General features: G+C 43.8%; 1 protein-coding gene across 5 annotated transcripts in view; it reads right to left on the bottom strand.

Moving 5' to 3' along the window:
• ZNF644 (zinc finger protein 644) overlaps positions 1-12,702 on the bottom strand; it is a 71,969-nt gene that overhangs the window by 44,038 nt on the left and 15,229 nt on the right. For 3 of the 5 annotated variants that reach the window (XM_066192496.1, XM_066192501.1, XM_066192500.1), the window contains exon 1: positions 2,655-2,718. The exons of 1 other annotated variant lie outside the window; for it this stretch is intronic. The gene's annotated coding sequence lies outside the window, so the exon portion shown is untranslated. One more of the 5 variants, XM_066192498.1, reaches the window with a different exon arrangement.

The following is a 12,702-nucleotide window of genomic DNA, read 5'->3' as shown; positions in this document are numbered from 1 at the left end:
TTCTATTCCTTTTTCAGCTCCATTTTCTCCATAAGTGACTCGAAAAGGCTTGAATTAAAAAACTATACACACTAGTAGGCTGTGCTAATACTTGCAAGCATAAGCACAAACTATTGCTCAAGGAACTCTGCTGACAACCCTTGACTTCAGTGTCCATATGAAACTCAGTTTAAAGTCAAAGCCATTGCCATTCTTGTTTAATATCCTGCTTATTCAGCTGCTGATGCTCCTATTTCATCAATCTTTTCTGTATTAAATAACCTCACAAAGATGCTCCAAGTAGTCAGTGCTTTTTTCTCCTACTAGCCAGGTCACCTGTTGAGAGATCAACTCCCTTTCTGCATTAAGAACTTTCATACTTTCCTAGGCATATTCTTCCTAGTGCTACTGAGCGGAAATCAGACACTGGACTTCATGAAACTCAAAAAAAAAAAAAAAAAAAAAATCAAAAAAAAATCAGAGTAATATACCCTTGCTGTTTGGTTGGTTTGGGGGGTTTTCTTACAGTGATATTTACCCAGCACTATTTTTAATTTAAAAAAAAGAAAAACCCACACAGACTGAACAAAAGAAAAAAAATATATAAAAAGACAAGTCTCTCTGGTGACATTATGAGCATTTTTTTCTACAAAATTCCTGTTCATTGGGTAGGTCTTTCTAGTAAAAATGAAATCTGCTGGAATGAATACTAGACATCAGAAGAAACTATTCTAAGAAGATATCCTGAAGATTATTAATTTCAATTCTCACTGTAATTCTTGTTTAACTCTGCACCATATCCCTCTGTGGTTACATTACAAAGGTTTGCAACATCAGCTCTGACTCCTAAGTCAGTGTAACAGGATTGTCACACTGCACTGCTCTTTGATACACTCAGCTTAAACTCTCCTCCAGTAAAATTGCTGCATTTTCTCTGCACCTAAGTGACCCACCAAAAGCTTCCCCAGAATTCTTCTGCATTGTCTAATCAGCCCATTTATTCTGCCCTCAAATCACCAATCTTACAGAAATCAGGCAGTAAAGTTACCAAAACTCTGAAGCACTTCACCCTTCACTGTGAAGAACCTTCTCTTTAAAACTTGTTTTATAATTTGAATGAAAAATTATGTTGCAACTTGTATTAAAAAACCCCTGTCAATTAATTAATCTGTTAACTCATTACTCTATACACGAAATGACTTCTCACTCTAAAATCTGGTGCACATTCATTCCTCATATGTGTCTGAACACAAAGTTCCATGACACAATCTTCATAATTAAATTATGCCCTGGAAAGGGGGGGCAGGAATCAGAATATCACCGCGAATGAGGTTCTGCTTAAAGAGCTAGAGCTGTAGAGCACTGACGGAAACCCTTTTTTGATATATCACACTTGTTTTCCATTACCACTTGATTTGTCAGTTTATAGACCACACTACCACGGCAGAGGTATTGCAAACAGGCTGAAGCTTACACACAAGCCATAAGAAGAAAAAGAACTTTCTACATTTCACACAAGTCCCACTGGTCAAGATGATGCTCATCGCTGCAAGCCGGTAACATAAACTTTGTCCGAGAAACCGCCAGATCCTGAAGCTGCTGGGGGCCCGAACACACGACTTTAATACCTGAACTGGTAACTTTTCTCTCGCTGCTGTAAACCACCTCTGCGTCGGGAGCTCCAGCACCGCTCCCGAGGGCACAGCGGCCAGCGCCGCGGGGGACCCGCCAGCCCTTTGTACGACACCGGGCGTCTCAGAGCCCCTCCGCTCCACGCCAAGCAGGAAGGGAACGAAGGGGAGGGTGAGGAGCGCACGCTCCCCCTGTCCCAGGACGGCAGCACGACCTTTCCCGGGCCGGCCGCCAGCAGAGGGGGGCAGCGCGGGCGGGACCCGCAGCAGGGAGACGCGCGGCGGAGCACAGGCGGCCTTGCGGGACCCGCCGGGGCGGGCGGCGGCAGGGCACGGACGCCTGCGGGCCCCCAGGGTGACCCCGGCCGCCCTCGAGCGACGGCACTGCCCCGCCCGGCCGCCCCCGCCCGCGGGGCATTACCTGCCTCCCGCGGCCCCAGGCCCCGAGCGGCGGCCCCGGGTTGCCCGGCTCCTCCGCGCCTGGCAATGGCGGCGGCCCCGCTCCCCCTCCCCGCTCCGCGCTCACTGGCTGCGCCGCTTCATGTGACCGAACAAAACCCTCCTCGACACAGCCCTTTGTGTCCCACCCGGCCGGGGCACCGGGAACGCGGCTCGCCGACTCGGGGAGGTGGCGAGGGGCGCCTGAGGGGACGGAGAGAGGCGACAAGGCGGGCTGGAGAAGGAAGGGCCGAGGAGGGCAGTGCCTGCCGCGGCCGCTCGACCTCCGCCACGCCGCCGCCGCCCCGGCCCGGCCCGGCCACTTACCGCGGCGGGGGCGGCTGCGGCCGAGCCGCGGTGCCGCACCAGGTCGAAGGCGGCCGCCATGTTCCCGATGCGGCAGGATGGGGCAGAGCCGCCCGCTCCGCCACCCGCCGCTAGGGCGGCCGGCCCGGCCCGGCCCGGATCGGGTGGGCTCCGCTCGGCCCCGGCCCGCGCCCTCCGGCCCGCGGGGCACTGCGCCTCCCGCTCTCCCCACTCGCTCCGCGCCCGGGCGGGGGCGGAGGGGGCGCGATACAAAAAAATAACTCGTAACGGGAAACTCACGGGCTCGCCGGGCTGTGCGTCACGCCGGGGTTACGTCCTGCGCGCGCCGTCGTGACGTCATCGCGCAAGCCTCCCGACCGCCCCGCCGCTCCGAGCGCGGCTACACGCACACGCACACACGCGCGCACGCGCCCCGCAGCGGGCGAATGGCGCACGCGCGCGGCATTCCCTCCCTTCCCCCCCAGGGAGCGCGCGCCCCCTCCCCGCCGCGGCAGGCGCGCGCCTTTCGCAGTCCGGGCGCGGCCCCGCGGGATCCCCGCGGGCTCGGAGGAAATTCCCCCCGCGGGCTCGGAGGAAATTCCCCCCGCGGGCGGCTCCCCAAACGCGCCCTGCGCACAACGCCGGCTGCCAGCGCGGCCGCCGCCCGCCCTGCGGGCTCCCCTCACCTCCGCCGCGCGCGGGGGCGGGCGGCCTTTCCCACAGGCCTGGGAAACCGGGTCAGGTGCGGCAGGATCTGCGCCGGGGCGCTCCCGAGCCAGCGGAGAGGCAGGCTCAGGCTCAGGCTGCCGCAGGGAACCTGAGCGCAGCGGGCACGGCCCGGGGGGCGGGAAGCCACGAGGTGACAAAAAGACACGTTCGGTACCGCTCTCTCCTCAGATAAATGCTGCTGAAGCAAACCCCGGCTCACAGAGGGAATTCTCCCGGAGTCAGGGGAGAATGTTGAGTGCGTAGAGAGGGCTTAGATGAGTTAATTTTTTCCCTTCAGACTTGCCGGGCCCCGGGGATTTCACACTAGAGTGAGAAGCTGATAAAGGCAACGTTAGAGGTGTGAGCGGTGGTCAGAGCGCTCAGGGAGAACAGATGTCAGGAGAGAGGAAGAGGTAAAACCTAGCACATATAATTCAAAAGGGGGGGAAGAGGTAGGGCCAAGTACTGTCAATCATTCCAGCCTCCATTCCCAGAAAAGTACTGAAGCAAAAAACGACACATCTTTAAGTACTTGATAGCTAATGAAGTGATAAGTTAGAGCCAACATAGATTTGTCAAAAAAATCACATCAAGCCAAACTCATCCCTAGCAGTGACAGGATAACAGGCCTTGGATGTGAGTAGTGCCCCGTCGGTTATGGCTTAAGTTTTTCACACCATCTCAGAGAAGTCTTAATTGAGCAAGCAAAAGACATAACATAATGAAATGACTACAGCGGTGCAAGATTACATCAGCAATGTTTCACTGTGACAAACAGCAGGACAACAAATATGGTTCCCTGGAGGTGGGTATGTCCTGAGTGTGGTACCGACACTAATTATATGAGTGACAGAGTACAGTTTACATGGATTGGATTTGCCAACAATGCCAAACTGGCAGAGCTGGAAGCACGTTACAGCACAAGAAAAGAATTCAAAACCTTCCTGAAAAAACAGTTGCAGAAATATGATGCAATTGAATAAATACAAGTGCCAGCTTCAACATTTAAGCAGGAAAATAACAATTGCACAATTGCAAGACTGGGAACAGATGAATAAACACCAGGTTTACAGAAAAGGGGTTGGAGATCAGAGTAAATCACAAACTGAACATGCATCAACAGTGTCACACCGTTGTGAAAAAAGCTGCAGTACAGAGAGATGCATAAACAGAACTGTCATATCTAGGACATAGGAAGAATTCCTCATCTTTAACACTGGTGAAGCCTCATCTGTATGTTCAGATTTGGCCTCTGCATTTCAAGAAAAATTTCTTTCAAAAACTTCCAGTAGAAGACAGTACAAGAAAGGGAGAAAAAAAAATTTCACCATTTTAAAATATGTGACCCTAACTGAAAATAGGAATGTGTGAGATTTTTTAGCCTAAAGAATAAAGGACCATGGGCAGAAAAATCCATTGTTCACTGGGTCCACTGCAGGCAAGGCTAAATGTAACAGCTTTAAACAGTACTGAGAAATTTCAGTTGGACATTAGGAACAGTTCTATTATGATACAGTTAAATAAAATTGGCATATATTCACTACAGGATCCTGGAAATGTTATTAGTATGGTTTTTAATATTAAGTTGAGTATCCATAAGAAAAAAAAACAGAAGCATTTGACTGCTGTGAAGTCATGGAGGCACACTAGGTAGTAATTGTTTTCAGCATAATTTTCTGTAGCTGCAGTTACTATCCAGATACCCAGATATCTGTTCCGATCCTATTTTTTTTCTGACAAAAGTGAATCCCAGAGGTATTTAAACATTTAATGTGTTGTCAAGATCTTATGCACAGGTGTAGATATCCCCTTTGGGAGTCTTTGTCATGTTACAATCAGTATAGCTGTGTGGCAACATATGTCACATGCTCAGCTAATTTGCTAATTTATAAACCTTATATATCACGATAAATTCCACATTTAAAAATAACGTGTGAGTGCTCATGTAACCATAATCTATCACAGCTTTTGCTTTTCCTTGCTTTTTCTCCATGGTACCAGAGGCTAATTTTCCCCCAAAATCCATTAAATTCAGGGGTTTCTCTGGAGCTTGCCAGTTAGGAGAATGCAGTGAGTGGTTTATGTCGTGGGACTGAGACCCACCTAACTCAACTCATTAGAGATGACTAAAAGGCCATTAAATAGGCCAATTTTCAATCTCCACTGAGTTAGACTGAATTCAAACTGATAGCCCACAGGCAAAAGGCTATGAATTTCATTAACAGTACCCCAAAGCATTCAGTCCCCTAATGAGTGCTAATATTATTCTTCTGAGAATTAAGCTTGTTTTCTGAAAATACACATTTATGAAATCGAGTTCTAATTATTGTGGAGCTTGTAAGGACAGTTTTTCCACGGCTCTTAAACACAAGAAACATTTTCATCTTGTGCAATCCACAGATCTTTCTAAGATTCTTATATCATATGTGCTCCATGCTAGCCAAAATACAAACAATAAAACTGTGAAAAAGCAAATATTAATACTACCCCTATGCTTCTTGCTGAAAATCATGTATTTTATTGCACGCAATAATTTTAAGGTCATCACACTTATTTAAATATATTTTGTCTCATAGAAGGTAAGATTTAAGGAACAGCAATTCTTGCTTCAATTCTGCAATTAATAACTGAAGGAAATCACCAAATTCCATTAACAGGAGAAGATGCAGTGTTTTATTATATTTCACATCTATTGTGAACAAGTAAAATGCTTAGCATAAGAAAACCTGAACTTCAGTTCTAATGCTGCCAAATCCGACAATTTATTAATAAAGATATCTAGCAATTTTTTAATCTTTCAACCTAATACTTGAACTAGGAGGCCCAATTCCATTAGCACTAGTGGACTCTTAAAAATGCTTATGATTCACATAATCTGTGGATCAAAAGAAAAATCCACATTTGGTGTGAATGAATAAAGCACATAAATGCAATACTTCATTAAAATGGCAGTGTGGTAAAAGATTATGTCCAGTGGTGTCAGAAGTCGTTTTCGATTTCTAATTCCACTTCTGTTGCAATTTATAGTATGTGAAAAGTAGTAGATGACCTTAAAGGTTGCTTGATGGATTTAGAAGACTTGAGAAATAAGACAAAAAATAACACAAAATTGGGACTGCATGTCTGCACAAAACAGAAACTTTAGGACCAGTGAAGCATTGTAATGTCAGTAAAAGAACATGTATGGCCAGTAAAGAACCACACAATAGGAGTCTTGAAAATCAAGCCAAATACTGCACAGCTGGCTTTTTGTTTGCAGGAATTCTGGCTGTGTCCTGTATTATTTCTCCACCAATGCAGACAAGGCCTAATAATGGTTAAAACAGCGTTTGAAAATCTCTTGAGAGGATGATGCTGCGTAGTTCCTCCTGGTCTTCAACATGGCTATAAAAAGCTTAAACCAAGGCAGGTTCTTTCAAGTTAGCAGAAAAGTATGATTAACTGCAACCAATTTAGAAACTGTTTCTTCATATAAACGTTTTTGTAGCTGAAGCTGCAGAGGGAGACTTGGAACAGGTTTAAGCTGAAGCATTTTGAATGAAAGAAGACTGCAAATGCCTCCTTGTAACACACAGCAAAATCCCAAATGCCTGGAGGGAAAAACTTTTTAATGATAATTTCTTACATTTATATAGCACCTTTAATTCCCTAGGACCCCAAGCACTTCATTAACTCTATGCAAAACACTTCACCATGGAAATATAGCCACTATATGTATCATTCCTTGAAAATTTCATATTCACTTGACACATATTCTGGTTATCCTGTGTACAGCAAACAAAACAACAACAGATAAAATATGAAGCCATATAGTTTTGAGTTGTAGAACAATTTAAGGCAGTATGGTTTACAAAAGGCTGTCATGTAACAGACACATCGCATTTAGCCTATTCATTTTCCTTCTCCATTTTCTATTTCAATCTCATCTTTGTATCATAGCCCTTGGTAGAAAATTTTGTCTTCCATAACATTTTCAAAATTGAAATGATTCTTGATGTCTGAATTTCAGACAAAAATGGTCTCTATAGAAAAGTGGCATCTTTTATTAAATACACTATTACAGTCTGAAAAAGTAGAGTTTCTGAGTACCTAAGCTATAATGATGGGATTTTTTTAAGGTGAGATGGTTGTAGTAATAAAATCCGTTATCTTTATATATACAGTTTGTCTTGTCTTTGCCTTTAGACTCTTGTAACTACAAAAACAAGCACACAGAAACATGATATGAAAGATATCTGTGTTTCATTGCTCAACTTGCCAAAGAGTTTTTCTTTATGCTCTACAGAGATGTTTCTGGTTTCTTGGCCCTTCTTACAATGCCATAATGCTGATTTCACTAATATCCACGAATTTAGGAACTCAATATACTGGTTGTTTCAACAAACAGTAATCAACATCATTTCAGTACAAATATTAGAAGAACTAATAAAAGAATTATTTGGAGCAGTTTGATTTATTTCAACATTGTAAAAACCAAAAGGGGGAAAGTGACTTTTCCTAATCTTTTTTTTTGCTGCTTGAGCTGTTGATTCATGTTTTGCTGGCTTGCTTGTTTCAGAGGCTCTTTTGAGATACAGTTGTCAATGTTAATTAAAGAGGATTGTCTTGTCTTGTCTATTTTTCAGACAGAACAAAAAAAATGTATTTTATTTATAAATTTAGTGTCTGCCATAAATCAAGATATTCTTGTAATCTTTGTCAATATGAATTAAACTTCTAGAATTATCAGTAAAATTGAAAGAGAGCAGTAAGAACATACAGGTAAAATTAAAACCATTAACCATTAAACCGATGTCTCTCTTAACAATGATCCCAAGATAAGGTTAGTCCCAAAATAAAATATTTTGCAACAGAAGGGGTGTTTAGACTGCATGCTTAGGGAAACATTACTGCTTGGCACTGTGGATTGCCTTTAGAACTGTCCTACTCTTATGAGTGTTTGAAATCTCACAGCTAGGAGAAGATTGCTCAGATTACATAATAAAGACAACTGTCTTCTCTGTTGTCTCACTGCTCAGCTCCTGTCCATAGGCAATGGTACGAAGATTTCCATGTCTGTTGCTTAGACCTGCTCCCCTTGGCCAGGCCTGTGCTTGCAATTACAAAACAGCTTTTGTCAGGACAGCAGCTTGTTCCCAGCTTCCCACAGTCACCTCCTGTTCTCAGCCTCACCACGATGGAGTGTTCCTGTCATATGCCACTGAGCAGAGGGGAGCAGCTGCTGTGGCAGCACTGCCTGCCTGGCACATCAGGCTCCATTCTTTGCTGTTCCACAGGTACCACCAGAGTAAGCATGATCAATTACAAATCCTGGATGAATTATCAATAGTCCTTAATTAACCTTAGTCCTTATGCTTATTTTATTCCATCAGGTGTTATTCTAATTCATCCTCCATTGAAAAGACAACAGCTAAGCCTACATCTGTGTTCCTTTCAGGAGGATCTGCCATCTCTCTTCTCACATCTGAGTTACTGAGCCCAAGTCTCACAGAATTCAAAGATCACAAGAAAGCAGATTAGTGTAGGAAAATACCACCATACATTTTAACACTGACCTTCTTAAAAACAATATAATGACTCGGAGAGTTGCCATTTGCACCACACACTGGAAGCATTAATATATGAAAATATGCTATGAGCAACAAAACCATAACAACTTTCTTCCTGAATCTGTTGGTTAATTATAATTTAGTGTGAGAGGAAGAAAGCAGTGGCGATAAACTGGCCTTCCATAGATGATGGAAAAGGATCTAGATCTAACAGGTATAAATTATCATAGCTCTGCTTAACTGATGACTCAGTTCACATTAGAGTGCCAAAATGATACACAGGGAGAAGACAGAAATAGTAATTTCAAGATCCTTGTTTCAGGTGTCACACTGGTAGCCTTAACATCTCCCTGCAGAGGTCACAGCACAAATTAATCCAGCTCCTACCACTATGGGCCAGGTGCCGGACCTTTGCCATGACTGTGTTATGCTGGCAGAGCACCAATGATGAGAGGGAAACTGCACAAGGCCTAAGAGTGTCATGTTCTGTCTCCTTCAAGGTGTGTCACCCACCTCCTACATCCCCCTCTGTGACTAGCATCAGGGTCACACCCGTGGCTGCAGCACATATTAGAGACCAGAGCAATGTCAATGTGGAGAATCAGTGACAAGAATCCTTTCAGGAACACTCCGTCTCCAAAACTGTGACTTCTCTATGTCCAGTGAGGGACACAGGTGGCACAACTTGGAAAGTCACCTCCCTCAGACAAGGACCATGTCAATACCATCCCCAAAAGGAAAAGGCTTTCCTAGCCAACCCCCACCACTTCTGTACTTCAAAGTCATCTGGCCAGATGGAAGCAAGGACAAAGATCCAAGCGAAGACATCCTCACCAAACCCCTCTGCCTTTAGAAGCAAGTTCCATATGTTTTAACAGCACTTGAAAAATGAACAGTGTCTCTCAGCCGTCAAAATCATTGCCAGGCAGGATTTCAAACTGCCTTCCTTTCCCTGCAATTTGCTACTCCTCTGCCTAGTAGGCAATTGCTACATCAGCAATTCTGATTTCTCTCACTGTTGCACGGACATACACACCTTCTTGTCCTTATGCTCGACACAATTACAGAAATCTTTATTACTGTTTGTAAAGTGCCAGAGGTTTGGGTACGGGAAGACATAGCAATCGTTCTGAAAGAAGAAGTAAAGAAAGCAAAAAACCATTTTACTACTATTAATGTGGAAGTACTGGAGATCTCATTTTGTGTTTAGGTAAGATCACAGCAGCAGAAAGTCTGTTTGATATGCCATGCCTTCTGTTTGTTTCTTAATTGTAAGGAGTTTGGTTTTGATCAAGACAATTAATTATGAATATACCTGAGTTTTCTAACATCAGAGATAAAGCTTAAAAAAAAAAACAACTACAAAAGCTTTTTTAGACTATATTGTAGTGTATGGATAAGTATGTATCTTCAGGGCATAAAACCAGACATCTTTGTAATTGAATCCTGAAAAGGAGGGGGGGAACTACATAAAACGGTGATAATTCTACATAACCTTAGAGCTAATATGCAATTGTGAAAAATTGTTTATTAAATTTCGTGGTTGGTGTGGTTTATTAACAAAAAAGAAAAGACCAAGGTACAACCTAGGGTTATTATAATGACAGCATTGTTACCCAATAGCTTCTTCCTTTCCAACCTCCCTGCCAATCCTTTTTTATGCCAAAGGAGGAGGAGCATCTCTTAGGCTCGTCACTTCGACCACATCCATTACCACTCATCTGCCAAAAAGTATCTTTCAGCAATGATCAAAATCTAAATTAAAACTTTTGCTTCTCTCTTGTTCATCCAGTATTTCCATATCACATCCCACTTAAACTCTCAGGTGAGTTATTTTGAACAGCAGTTCATATGCCATTATCTCATTTAGGAAATACTGTCAGGTTTGGGATTTGCAGGTTGATCTTGTATTATACCACTACTGGTTTTAGTGTGAAGCTCATATGAGCATAAAGTGTCTCATTATAAGCTCATTGAAAGAACTGCAAGAACTTTAATGAGTTTTCAACCAGGCTCTAAGAAAAAAAATTCTGGCACTAATTTTCCTAATAACAAAAATCTACATATTTAAAATAACTGTAACATAGTTATTTCAGTATCCTGGAATGCTGAGTAGAGGTTTCTCAGACAAAAGAAAGAGTGAGGAAACTTGGAAGAACAGTCATGTTCCGTTTTAAAATTTGTCCCAGTTTCACAGGCCTTGGCTCTGGGCTCCAACAAAGTTTGTGGAAATGGACTCAGATAAAACTTTGGAAGTGTATTTTTAGTTAAGATATTATTTAGTATTTTTAGTGCAGATAATTCATAGAGTAAAAATGGGTTATCTATAAAAGCAGAAACAGTCAGCAGAGTAGTATAACTTTGGGAATTTCTGCAGAAGCAGCTATATCTGAACACTCAGGAAGCACTCAAATCTGTCTATTAGTGTGTCAAGTGTGTTCTTCTAATTCCATCCCAAGCATATTAGAATTTCTTCTTAAGAAGTTATGTGTGAATTGTCATTCAAATAGACCTCTGGCTTTTACTTACTACGTTTACATTCTACTCCAAAACAGCGTAGAAGTTTTTACTTACTCTGCACAAAAGAGAATCCTGATTTTGAATTTTAACAGGAGCCAGATAATGGTGGTTTAATATTTCATGTAGACATCTTAATCAGCAAGTCATTTAACCCAATCAATGTAAGAGAGTAGTTTTTAAAGTATCCCATTTACGAATAAGCAATAACCATGTTTTGTCACATTTTATCAATTATGCTTTCCAAAAGAGGAGGGTGTCATCTCATTTGTGATAGTTTTAGGAAGCAGAGCTCTCCACAGTGACCGTTAAAATGGCACATGCTGGGGAAAACAGTGCTTATTAGGATTAATTTAAGACAATGGGTACTCACTAAGCCTGAATTGTATATGATCACTTCCACTATTAATGCATTACCGTTTATCTTATCCTTTAAAAAGAAATAATTATATATCGAGAATTCCCTTTTTTTCCTGACAGAGCTGACAGAATTTAAATCTGAGGCCCAGGGGAGGAGAGCAGTGGCTCGAGGCATGCAACCCTCCTGTGCTGCAGCAGGACTGTGCAGGGGGCAGTTCAGACCAGCAAGGGCTATGAGGAACAGTGACAGCCCATGCCCATCCTCTCACGAGTTTCAAGTAGTAGGTTGTGGAAAATTAACGATGCCTGACTATCAAAGCTTGTGTTGATCAAACAGCTCTGCAGCCTGCTAAGAGCAGAGAGGCTGAAAACACCCTCTGAGAGCACACCCTGCTTTTGCCGCACAGACCCAGAAACAGGAGATCATAGGGTTTCACAGAAGTTCAGGGAGCTGATACCTGGTGTTAACAAGAGGCCCAGGCTGGAAATGAGGGTGAACATTCAGGACACGGAGCCACCATTTCTAACCCCAGGCGTACGTGAACTCTGTCCCTTTTGTAGCTCTTGTGCCAAAAAGGGTCACTGTAAAGTACGGCCTGGGGCAACAGCAAGTGGGGAGCTCCTGAATGCAAAGATGTTGGGAATCAAGGTAGGGCAATCACGACACCTGCACAGGGGCTGTCCCTACACACTGTGTTAGGTCTCCAGGTCTTGTAGGTACCTCTACCCCATGCCAGCAAGATACTATGTGAGGCTTTTCCAGTACTCACGTGACATCAGTACACGTGGACCACACACAACCCACAACCTACACGCCCCTACCTTTATGTTAAAAACCTCATCCATGACCAGCCTTCTGATCCTGCTGCTGCAGCAGCCAGCTGGTTTCCTCCCTGGGATGGTGAGCACCTCTGTGGTTCCTCAGTCCGTTCTGAGATGATCCACACAGGCCTTCATTTCAGAAACAAAATCTGTAGTGCTCTCTCCTTCTGCTTTGCAAACAATGGCGGGGGGTGGGGGTGTCACTCTTCCTTCTGGGAAGGAAAGTAGCTGATCCTCCTCTGGGTTAAGTGATGCAGAAAAGGCTTGGCTTGTAGCTGTGGCTTCCCAAAGGTGGAAGAAGCCTGTGAGAAGCCCAAAATGTTTACAGGTGGCAGCCCAGAGCCAGGTGGAGGGGGCTGCACTGGGGATGATGAAGAACACACTGTTTACCA

This window comes from Chamaea fasciata, unplaced genomic scaffold (genome assembly GCF_029207755.1).
Source record: "Chamaea fasciata isolate MVZ Bird 193981 ecotype frontalis unplaced genomic scaffold, bChaFas1.0.hap1 SCAF_10, whole genome shotgun sequence".
Classification (NCBI taxonomy): Eukaryota; Metazoa; Chordata; class Aves; order Passeriformes; family Sylviidae; genus Chamaea; species Chamaea fasciata.
Note: the sequence above shows the minus strand (reverse complement) of the source record. Positions and strands in the feature narration are given on the sequence as shown.